Genomic DNA, 13,448 nt, shown 5'->3' with positions numbered 1-13,448 from the left:
ACTGTATACCGTCGCATTGTGATGTAAATGTGAATGTCATATGAATGTCACATACACGTCGCAGCAAATGTTTAATGTGACAACAAGAAATTCGCAGTCTATCCCACCCTGACTTTTCTTGACCTTGCTCACGTAATTCTTCTTTAACGGGAGGTATTCTTGTGCACTGACCTCTCTCTACCCGATTCATTGCTATGTGTTTCAGTAAACTTTTCTAAATAAATTATTCTTTTATGCTAATAGCTTGCAATTTTGGTTATTTCTTTTTTATTAAAAATATTAACAGTTTATAGAGTGTTTTCATTCATGTGGTACTTCGAAATCATTGAACTTATATTCTGTGGTGAATGAATTCACATTCTATCATATATAGTGTTATCAAGAGAGACTGACGAAAGAGTTTGTTGTCTGCATAGCGTTTGTTTGTCTTAAGGATCTTCGCGACCATTTTTTTTAGTTCTGTTCGCTGAACACATCGTCTGTGCTATATTTTCAGGTAAGCACTGTTTATTGTACATTGATGTGAATGATTATCAGTAATAATTAATATGTAATAATAAAAGCATAATTTAAATGCTATGAACAAAAAGAAATATTGGCAGCTGATTAATTTTTATTTGTATTACAAAGAGTGTGGAAGCAAGGGCCATTAACAAAAGTTTACTCTCATCTCTGTCTCGCTGTTTAGAAATTTTAATTTAGTGAATCAGGTTTATTTGGTAGATATAATTCACCTTTTGTTGTTTTTAATGTAAAAGATAATGTGAAAAAAGGAATTGATTTTATGCATTTTAATGCAGTACTTTCATCGTGTTCAGCTATTTTTCCAAATTATTCATAAAATAATTACTTACTTCCATGCGTGGTACTTAGTGCCACATTATAAATGATCTCATACTTCCACACAAAAAACGAAGCAACTTTAACAACTTACATTGAAAGAAATGTTTAATAAAATAAACAAATAAATACAGTACAAAGTCCGTAATCCGGACTCGTTGGGACTTTGGCGATTCCGGAATAGGGTTTTTTCCGGATTATAGATCATCAATTTAAATCTGGTAAGATGGCATGCAGAAATTATACAATTAAAAATATTAAACCGTAATTTATGAAATAAAGAGCAATTATGATCTAAAGGGTATCAAAATTTACAAAAAAAAGATCTTAACATTTATTTGTTTACTTTATTAAACATATCTTTCAATGCAAGTTGCTTGCTTCATTTTTTTCTGCTAAACGCGTATGCGTAAACATTAAACGTGCATACGTAAACACATTACGTGCATGAAGAGAAATTATGATCTAAAGGGTACCAAAATTTACAAAAAAAAAAAAAAAAAAAAAGCTTAATATTTATTTGTTTATTTTATTAATAATTTCTTTCAATGCAAGTTGTTTAAGTAGCTTCGTTTTTTGTGCTAAACATGCATGCGTAACATTAAAAGCGCATGTGTAAAGCATACCAAAAAAAAAAGTTTGTGGCTTTGAGGTCCGAATTATAGATCATTCCGGATAATGGACATCAAGATTACGGACTTTGTACTGTATTAAGCTTTTTTTTTTTTTTTTTCCAAATTTTGATACTCTTTAGATCATAATTGCTTTTTATTTCATAAATTACGGTTTCATATTTTTAATTGTATAATTTCTGCATGTCATCTTACCAGATTTAAATTGATGATCTATAATCCGGAATTGCCGAAGTCCCAACGAGTCTGGATTATGGATTTTGTACTGTATAAACTTAAAAATTACATCTAACTATCTAATTTATTTGCATATTATAAAACACTAATTAATTAAAGTGAAGTCTTTGCCATAAAGGGGAAGAAAAACTGATTTTAAGGTAAAATGTAACTTCATGGAATTCTTTTTATTGGGGCAGACCTCAGTTCTTTGCCGAATTTAAATAAGCAAATACATTTATATTTGGAAATTTTATAACAGAAAACCAATTCCTGGAAAGTATTTCTTTTAATGTAGGTGGAGGAGTTTTTATATTTTCGTTACTTTTTAATTTAAAAAAAGTTGTAAATTTATTCCCACAAATTTAAGTAGTGAAATTACTTTTGCTTTCATAAAACAGCCAATTTCAATTTGAACTTAAGTAAATAACTGAAATTAAATTTTAATTGTATAGATTCTAAAATGAAAGGCATAAACGTGTTTTCATACTTACTGTGCTATAAGTAAATTAAAACAATTTTATTTTTATATTAAAGAAATCAAATAATCTATTTCTCTTCAGTTAAAAGTATACATAGGAAACTGTTTCTTTTATTCCGTCTAGTAAAAAAACTCTAACATCATTACTACAGGGTTGCCATTTAAACAGGAGAATGAAATTCCCCAACTTTTCCAGGTTTTCCAGCTGTGTGTTTTAAGAAAATTCCAGTCTATCCGCATAATGCACGTTGGCTGTGCTAAAAGGTACAACACTAAAAATTTGACAATTACATATGACTTATATATTATATATATATACACACAGTACAAAGTCCGAAATTCGGACGTCCATTATCCGGAATGATCTAAAATCTGGACCTCAAAACCACCAATAACGTCTTTTTCGTAGGCTTTACGCATACGTATTTGGTCCCCCCTTCTGCGCATAACGAAACATCTGGAGTCCTGATTCTTAATTTCACTTCAACATTAAATAAAGTGCCTTGTTGTTGAGGAAACAATCATTTGTAGCATAAATTTGTACGATTTGTACGAATTTGGCTCTCTTGCCGCATATCTGTTTTAGCACACACCTCAAACCGAAACATTCCACATAAATACATCGTTGATCTGGTGATCCAACCTGGCGAATCATTATTTATTATGCTTTCCTTTCCTCACTGCATGTTTATCAAAACATGACAACTTGCATAATGACTCATGTAGCGATGCCTAAAAAATTTTTTTATGTTAGTAATTGAATAATAAAGGAGTATGGTAACCTTTTATGTTGACATTACGCTTGGCGATGATTACAGATTTAAGTTAAATGAGCTAAAAAATGTTGACGAAAAATTTCTTTCCATATGCTAAAAATAGATTTTTTTATGATACTCATAGACACAAAGATTACATTTAGGGCTATTTGAATTACGAATAACTGATTTGTTATTCACATAAACCCAAAACCGGCCACCAGGGCTCGTACTGCGCCACAGAATTTAGGACCTACAGAGACTGCATCAGGCGGTAAGATATCTAGCGCAGTCCCTCAATATGTGGGAATTTATTTATTCAGAACTCTGAAAAGAAGAAAGGGAATGACATTCTGCAAGAAATAGACATAAGTATAATAAAAAATTAATACAATTCAGGTTTATTTGTCTCAGTGCGTGACAGAAGCAAAATAAAATTTAATGGAATAACTTGACGTTAGTCGCCAAGCTCACGATGCACAGCCAAATACAGTCAAAAGTCGTTAATCCGGACTCGTCGGGACTTCCGCGATTCCGGATTATCGAGTTTTCCTGATTATAGATCATCAGTTTAAATCTGGTAGGCATGCAGAAACTATAACATTAAAAATATGAAACCACAATTTATGAAATAAAGAACAATAGTAATCTAAAGGGTATCAAAATTTACAAAAAAAAAAAAAAAAAAAAAAAAGCTTAATATTTATTTTAATTTATTAAACATTTCTTTCAATGTAAGTTGTTTAAGTTGCTTCGTTTTATGTGATAATACTTTCTCTTTAATTCTATAAACAGACATAATTTCTTCTTCAGTTACAAAGTTCCGCGGAGAATACCGACTAATTTGTCAATCGAAATTTTTTCAATTTCAATAACCTCTGTGTCACTTTCTTCACTATCGGAAGCAAATTATATGATGAGGAATTTGATTTAAATCATATCAAAGACGGAGGACATCGAGATGAAATACTACATTTAGTAAGGAATCATAAGCCGAATAAAATAAAAACATCTGCCCTGAAGATAAGGATAGTGCTGACAGATCAACTTCCAATTCATTGCGTGCCACGGCGTTCCCCTTCCCCCTGCCGCAGAGCAGCGTGAAATTGATAAACAGATTTCGGAATGGTTAGAGAAACGAAGGATATGCTTTTATCCATTTTTTGCAGCAATTCCACTTTTTGTTTAATGGACTTCGAAACATACTTTCACTTTGTAGATCCTTTACATATTAGTAAATATATATTGGAAATTCTATTTGACATAATCAAAAGTTCAAGCTTACTTTTATAAAATTGCTCTAACAGTCTGCAAAAAATAATAAGCCGGATCCAATTCAAAGATTAAGGAACAACGCAATCTGCAACATTAACTGAATTAGATAATTTTAGCTTAGCTTATAATATCCGTTATACATTAAACGCGTATGCGTAAACGTATTATGTGCATGTGCACACGCATATTCGCAGACGTAAAGGTCTTACGTGCATGCATCAACGCGACGCATGCGCAGAAAGTTTGTAGCTTTGAGTTCCAGATTATAGATCATTCCGGATTATGGGTGTCCGAATTAACGACTTTTGACTGTATATATAGTGAATGAGAGCTAAATTTGACAATGACAGCCGCTAATTTTAAATGTTTTCGGATATCGAGAAACAAAGGTGAAATTTTCCAATTAACGTATTTTGTAAAGAAATGTAGAGAAACAGTAATAAATGAAGATGATAGAAAAGATGATTTTCATTGTGATGACAATGCTTATCAATCATCAATTAATTAATGAATGGCAAAATCTGTAGTATGGTTATAAATCCAGAAAATACCACTACCGATAGTGAAGAAAGTGACTCGATACTGAAAATGAGAAAATTTCGATTGATAAGTTAGTTGCAATTCTTTGACTTGTTATTTTCAAGTTGGCTATTTTGAGAAACGCGCGAAGCAGTGGGTGATTCTGCACTTTCCCGGTTTGTCGTTAAGGGTGTAGTTCTCCTAGGATTTTGTAAAGAAATGTGGAGAAGCAGTAATAAATGAAGATGATATAAAAGAAGTTTTTTATTGTGATGACAATGCTTCTTAATCATCAATCAATTAATGAATGACGAAATCTGTAGTATGGTTTTAAATCCAGAAAATACCACTACCGATAGTGAAGAAAGTGACTCGATACTGAAAACGAGAAAATTTCGATTGATAAGTTAGTCGGAATTCTCCAAACAACAGTTACAGAACTTCAACAATGTAACTACACAAGAGATTATGCCTGTCTACAGAATTAAAAAGAAAGTATTAGCACAAAAAACGAAGCAATTTAAACAACTTACATTGAAAGAAATGTTTAATAAGGTAAAAAAATAAATATTAAGCTTTTTTTGTAAATTTTGATCCCTTTGGATCATAAATACTTCATTACTTCATAAATCACGATTTCATATTTTTAATTTTATAATTTCTACATACCATCTTACTAGATTATACGATAATGATCTAATATCCGGAAAAATCCCAAATGCGGAATCGCCAAAGTCGCAACGAGTCCAGATTTCAGACTTTGTACTGAATATATAAATATAATCCTCAAAGTATTACTATTTTAACTATAACAGGAATTGTTTTCTCCACAGAAGATTGAGATTAGAAACTGCCTAATCTGGATTTAAAAATATCTTTTCTTCCCCACAGACATTTTTTAGCTATACTAAAGAAAGCAATATATTTAATGATATTTTTAAAGAAATTCATGTATTTTATATTTATTCAGCAACATACAATTTTTAAATACATTCAGGTATTTTATATTTATTCAGCAACATACATAAGCAAAAAATATGTGCATGAAATTTCGTGATGGTATGTCATCATACTGCTAGAATTAATTTCAGGATTCAGAGAAAATTTTCAGAAATTTGAAAGTATTATTTACTAATAATAAATAAATTTAGAGTGAAGAAGCAACATTAAATGATATGAATAATATAAAAATAAAAATAATTACTTAAAAACTGAATTACAATAATCAAGGACACTTTAGCAAATATAGTTATATTTAATGGTTAGCCTAGATCAGTGATCGGCAAACTTATTAGCCAAAGAGCCAAATATGAACATTACAACAATTTAAAAAAAATTGGGAGCCAAATCTGCTTGTTTAGTAAACTTTTATTACACTAAATAAAACTAAATTTAATGCTTAATAAATATTTATTAATGCGAACAATGTGTTTGCATCTCCTTGGAAAGTTTGAGTAAGTCAGGTTTATATGTTGTTTTTAATTTTAGGCATGATTCCAAGTTCTTATCAATGAGACGACTTCTCAGTTTACTCTTGATAATGTTCATGCTTGAAAAAGATTGTTTGCATATATATGTAGAACCGAAAGCGAAAGAACAGCAAACACGAGCTTTTTCAGCTGATCATAAGAGTCAGAAATACTATTCTAAGTGTTGAAAATGATCATGTCTTCCTTCTCCAGGTCATTCAAAACAGACCACTTGTGTTGTGAACTAAGATCACATTTTTTTCCCTCCAATATTTCCAATTCAACACAAAGACATTCAAATTTAGAGCACCATAGCTCCTTGTTTTTTAAATCCAGCAGTTGTATTTCAAAGCTACCAATGTTGATTTCAAAAAGAGAAAATTTTAACTCGGTTATTGTAGCATTAAGAGGATTTTTGACAAACGCTAAAGTTGCTCTGCTGTTTTTAAATTCCTGAAACCTGCTGAGAAATGCTTCCCTCATATTTAAAATTATTGTTTTAAAATGGTGTTTATCAATAGAGAAATTATTTTCTTGGCGATGCTTCAGCAGGCTCAGAAAGTGAAACAATGTTTCCCTTTCAAAATCCTGTGCAAAAATGGATAATTTGTTTTCGAATGTTATTACTTTTTCTAACGTTGAAAAAATTAAGTTTCCTTTTTCTTGTAGTTTACAATCAAGCTGATTTAGATGAGACGTAACGTCTACCATGAAATAAAAGTTTTGAATCCACTGATCGTCTGTTAGTTCTCGATAGTGAACGCCCTTCTCAAGGAGAAATGCTTTAATTTCCGGAAAAAGGGACGTGAAACGTTTTATAACGTTCCCTCTTGATAACCAACGTACCTTGTTATGAAGCAGAAGATCAGCATACTCATTCTCCATTTCAAATAAAAATTCTTTGAATTGGCGATGATTAAGAGCTTTAGCTAAAATGGAGTTGATAATGGTAATCACTAATTCCATAACTTTACAAATTCTTCAGGAAATGTTTGCGTACATTGCGCTTCTGGGTGAATGATACAATGGTAAACAAGTATCTCTTACGCCGGTCATACTTTTGGCCCCATGTGTTGAAATCGGCACAATTTTATCGAGGGGAATATGGTGTTTATCTATACACTCAATTATAGCATTGGCGATATCTTCTCCACGCGTCTGACCTTTGAGTGGAAATAATCCTTAAAGTTTTTCTTTAGGGCCTGAATGAGACATAAATCTTACAAAAAGTGAAACTTGCGCTGTATCATTTATGTCACAAGACTCATCAACTGCTATTGATAAAGCCAAAACCAATTTCAGATCTTCGATATGCTGGGTGGTTATATTCGATATTATTTTAATTGTTCTATCTTTAATGTTTTTGGCAGACAATGGTAACTCTTTAATTCTTTTCAGAATATCTTTGTTTTTGAAATCCCGAAATAGCTCTTCAGATGCATTTATAAAACAATTTTTTATGTATTCGCCGTCTGTGTACGGTTTTCCTCTCTCAGCAATCTCTTGGCTATAAACAAAACTTGCGATATTAATATTGCTGGAAGATTGCATCCAGCTATTCAACACAGAAGCTTCTCAACTGCTTTCTTCCTTGCATCACCGGTAGGGTATTTAGTGCTAAATGACACATGCTTTCTTTAAGAGAAGACAAGACTTTCTCTAAATTTGACTTCCTGTTATGCGCGAATTTCTTCTTACAAATAAGACATATCGGAAGTCCATTCAAGTTCTCGCACTCGACTTTAAATTCGCGGTTTTCATTTTCCGTTTTTCTTTACTCTTTTTTTTTTTTTTTTTGTAGCCATGTTAATTGGGGTGCCTATAAAAATATTCCAAATATATTTTTTTTTTCTAAAGCCACCAGTACAAAATTATTATCATTATTAAATTGATGAAAATAAAAATTAAAAAAATATTTTTAAAAAGTACATTTTTTTTTAATATATGCAACTGCACTAAAAAGAAGAAAAAAATTTTTTCCATCATCAGAATAACAAAACTTTTAATATGATCAAAAATGGAAGAAAACTTCCAACATTTGGACAAACAGAAGTTATCGAAAAATCGATTACAAATTTTGTACCAGAAAGACAAGCATACACAGCAGGTGTAATAAAATCATATAAAAATATCTGTAAGATGTGCAGCTAGATTAAAAAATACAACTTTTTAATAATACGGGACAACGGCAGACACGGTAGATAAGACAAAACTGTTCACACTGCAACTGCTGCTCTGTGATGCCAATTTGTGCCTTCACTATTTTATAAAAAGCATGCACGTGCATGCCGGTAGCTTGCACATGGTTTATGTTTACATTTACGAAAATTAATAAAATTAAACTTGATGTTCATTACATATTTTTACAGCAATATAAAATTTTAATTACCTATCTATCTTTTTACTCAAACAAAAAATTATACATGTTCTCGATTTCTATAAGAATTTTAATTTATCAAAATAAGATGTAATTTTTTTCTTACCAAGTTTTTTTAAATGAAAATATTATTCCACCTTATGTGGATATTTGTACCAGAGCCGCACTTAATAAGCCAAAGACCCACACTTTGCCAACCACTGGCCTAGATGACTAACTACTATTTTTTTATTTTACTGCAAAATGACAAATATGGCATTTATTAAAAAGAAAAGGTATAAAAGATTTTGTGGTAAAATCGTAGTATATGGTAAGGCCTCGGCACAATTTTGAAAATTGTCACAAACACCAAATTTACCCATTTACTGCTCATCATAATGTCGCCAAATCCCGTACATGGAGGTTAGAATAGAACCAAAGGTTAGACGAACCAAAGAACGTCTATGTAAAGAAGGAAAGGTTCCATAGACGTAATGCTATTATGCCGCTAGAAAGCAGAGAGAAAATTCACCAAAACATTTGGCGACGGAACTTGGCACCCAGAATTTTCTTCTCCGCGATGTGTACAGGAAATTGAAGAACACGTGTTAAGAAGAAACATTCTTTGACAAAATGTTTCTTCTTTGATTTTTGGCAATAATTTAAACAAGGATTTTCATACTTTTTTCCCACTCAAAATAATTAATTTACTTGCACAATTTTTTTTTCCGTTAAAGTTTAATTTTAAACGATATTCATTTTATGAACTCTTGATAATGTGACTTTCGAACTTCAACACTGGCTTCGAGCTAAGGCGACAGATATTTCGCGCGCAGCTGTTTCCCTCTATGTTGGAACGGAGCCACTCCTGTTACAGAGAATATTTCCTTCTTAACAATACATATTCTTTCATTCCAACTTCCATGGTACAGTGTACTAGAATTAAACCAAGTTTGTTTTATATGAGAATAAGTATTTTATTTAGTTCAACATGCAGTGCACATGTGTATGAGATTCTCTCGATTTTTGAGGTTACTGGAAACAAAAGTTGCTGGAAACTTGCTTTATCTTTCTAAAAGATAATCTAATTGGAGCTGAGAAAATTGGCTCTATGCCAGCTGCCCGAATGAAACTCACGCGATACAGAATTCGATAAGAAAGTGATCGCTTCCAACGTAGGCGCAAAATTTGCTTTTTTTCTTGGGGGGGGGGGAATCGCCATATGAAATTCCTTGACTTTTCGAGATTTTGACTAAAATATTTAAATTCCCTGACTTTTTCCGGTTTTCCAGGTAGCGTTGCAACCCTGTTACTAAAACATTTCTGATTTCAATAAAGAAATCAAATGAAAACTTTAAAGAAAGTCCAGTTTAAAGAAAAATGAAGTACTTAAAAAGAAAGTAAAACATCAGGGCCTTATCATCAGATTTTAATATATGAAACTAATCTCAACTGCTTCGCCTAAACATTTTTATTACTTTCCAAATTCTTATTTATGCAGTATATGTGCCCCATTACTTTCAAGTGCCTGATTCACCCAGAAATGGTACAGCTCTGTGTTGTACAGATTCATTTAGATTAAATTAATAACTTTTTGCATTGCATTGTAAATGCATTGTAAAATATGATATCTTCATATTATTTAAATTAAGTAAAAAAAACTGAATCGTGTTTATATTAAAGGAGAAGGATAGTAAGAATGCTTGTAGCTCATGTTACCTCATATTTATATCAGAATACATTTTCCAAATCCTCATCTTTGCCCTGAAAAATTGTATTAAAATAATTCCAAATGCCCTGATTTCATTGTATGTTTGCAGAAATTTGTGGATAGCAAAAAATCTTCATTGATTTTTCTCGTGCTTCTGTAAAGTTCATGCATCTCTGGTATTTTTCTCGTTGATAATCACTTCATTATTAATAATAATTTTAAAATTTATCTTAAATTATTATACATTAATTATTACTGCTATGATTCAAGTCAGTATACACTAAGTGTTTACTCCCCATATGTGTTGATTAAATAATTGAACTTGTGAACTTTTAACGCATAAACAGCCAAGTTTCATCCAGTTTACCGTATGAGATACGAGTAGTATCTAAGCATTGCTATAAAGGTCATAGTACAGTGTATATTCTCAGAAAGTGAGTAATACAGATTTTATGTAAGTCAGCTTTGGTAACAATAATTTTTTTATGAACTGGAATAATTAATTCATGCAAATTTGTTATGCTTTTGCATAATATTCTATTTGTTAAGAGAACAGAAAAATGCATTTAGGAAATGCTGAAATATTTAAAACAAATGATTCCCATTAATCATCAAATGAAACAAATTATACGATATTTTTACTGTAATACAATTATTTAAATATACTGAAGTTATTTTAAATTTATAACTTAAAAATCTCATTGAATTGTAATTTGTCAATGGAGTAATAACGATGAAAGAGAATGCCTGTTTTGTATAACTAATATAATTAAGTATAAATATCTATTTCCTGTAATTTAGTTTCTATCTCAACTACTGACTTTTGTACCCATAACTATTTGTTCAGTATTACAGATTAAGCAACAAATCACTAGTTTGGAAATGAAAATTGTAGTTAACTAATTTGGGAACTATGATTGTGTTGGTTTATAAAAGCTTTTAATTCAAAACGAAACATTTCGTTATATAACAAAATAGGTAAATGTCCTATAAATATAGTACAGGAATCGTTTTCTCCACTGAAGATTGAGATTAGAAACTGCCTAATCTGGAAGATGAAAGAAAATGGATTTTTCTTTCATCCAATTCAAAATAATTTAACTCTTTTTCTGGAAGGAAAGCAATTAAGGAAGAAAGAAATGGAGAACAGAAAACAGTATTAAAAGCTAAACTGTTAAAAAAAAAATATTCCAAGACAAATAGGATTTTTTTTTTCAGTATTTCTGTTTAGAATGTAGGGGAAAAAAGGTATTAAGTTAAGAAATATAGTTGTTATTATAAGAAATATAGTTATAAACATTGAAAGCCAAAGAATATTTTCTTTGAAATATTTCTGTTTTGACAGAGGGGGAGAAAAAGTATTAAATTAAGAACTAAAGTTAAATTTTTAATAAGTTATAATAAGAATTCAGATTTTTAATACAATTTAGAAATTTTGGAAAAATATGAAGTGTCTTTAAATATTAAATTTGAAAGAATGAAAGCAAAATTATGTAGCTTCTGAACAGGTAATCTTCAAAAGCCATTTATGTAATAAACATAAACTGTAATCCATTTATGTAATAAGCTTAATATGGTAAGACACAACCTTAGTACGATGAGAAAATTTCAAACGATTATATTGAATATTTTCAATAATTTAAAAATTTTGAATAATATGGAAATATTTTAATACCTTGAAGAGTAGGATCTCTAAAACATTGTTGTAGTTACCTGTTCACTAAAATAAGAGTACATCATGCGCTAATCACTTAGAAAGTAATCCTATGTTGCATGACATGCTTTTTCACCTTTAGTAACATTACATTCATGGCACTTTATTAGGTTAATATTCATGTCACTCTATGGTGTTATATTAAAGCTGTAATGTGTTGTTATATGAATATTACAGTGTGATTTCACAACAATATTACAATGTAACTTCAAAGTCACAGTGTGTCTTCACAGCAATGTCATAATGTGACTTCACATCAAAGTCCCAATTTGACTTCACATTAATGTCACAAAAAGCCATACCCACGACGTTACTGTGACATTGAGATCGTCACAGTGTGACATGTTTGCAATGTTATAGCAACATCTCCGTGCTATTGAGAAAGTTGTCTGACATCTTGACCACTAATGGGACAGTTTAATACACACTTAATTCATTTTCAATTTTTGTAATGAATGATTTAGTGATATGTTTATACATAACTACTGTATTGTTGTGGAGAAAAAAATTCCTAAACACAGTGACATCATCTATTATCTTGCTATTTCTCTCATGCATTCTTTACCCCATTTTTTATACTTCTCATAGAAATTCTGCATGGTTTGCAACAGTCATTTTTCTATCATTATGTAATAAACAAAACCCTTTAAAAATCAAAGCATAATTAATTGGGATTTAATGATACCGAATTTTCAGAAATATGAATTCTCATTAAAAACTTGTGCACTTTTACAAAATTTGCAGAGAATTTTAATGCCACAAGAATTTTTAAAAAATGTATAAAACAAAATCTTTAAAATTATTAAAAACTCCAAGATTCGGTTTCTTTTTTGCTTCGGAAATTAACTAATGAGTGATAAAACATTTCCAATATAATATAATTATCTACAAAAAATTTTTCAACCGATTTTTCATTGATAAGAAAATTACAAGATCATATGGTGGGTGAGAGAGTTACAGAACTATCCCCCCCCCCAAAAAAAAGGGGAGGAACATAAAAGCACAAAAAATATACATAATAAGTTTAAGAAAATTTCACAATTTCTGTAAGTTTCAATAGAATTTGTTTATTTCATTTTTTATCAGTATTTTTGTCATGAAATAGTCTTGCATCAAATTTTATCTAACAATACAAGAAATTGTTAAAATTTTAATATTAGCATTTACTAACTTATTTTTAGAATTTCAAATAAATAACTACAGAAATTCTTATCCAAAGAAAAAATGGCATGATTTCAGATGTCATCCTTATTAATGGAATTTCAGATTACACGAGGCAATAGTGGTCCCATTAATTTGGATAACTGTTTTTTCTACTGCATTTTTAAAAAGTGTATTAAACTTTTATTGCTCAGTTAGAAAAAGATCTTTCTTTAGTTTATATAAAGTGTACAGAGGGACCTAATTTTCTGCAAAAAAGCTAAATATATGAAAAGTAAAAGCTAAACTTAATCTTCTAAGACAAACTTTACCTTCGTTA

At 30.4% G+C, this 13,448-nt stretch overlaps 1 protein-coding gene across 3 annotated transcripts in view; it reads right to left on the bottom strand.

Moving 5' to 3' along the window:
• The window catches only part of LOC118201005 (uncharacterized), a 66,709-nt gene that overhangs the window by 8,019 nt on the left and 45,242 nt on the right, over positions 1–13,448 (bottom strand). The gene's annotated exons all lie outside the window — the stretch shown is intronic.

This window comes from Stegodyphus dumicola, chromosome 9 (genome assembly GCF_044657685.1).
Source record: "Stegodyphus dumicola isolate Sdum_Otavi_A_Nest chromosome 9, ASM4465768v1".
NCBI lineage: Eukaryota > Metazoa > Arthropoda > Arachnida > Araneae > Eresidae > Stegodyphus > Stegodyphus dumicola.
The sequence above is the reverse complement of the archived record's forward strand: the minus strand, read 5'-3'. Positions and strand labels throughout refer to the sequence as shown.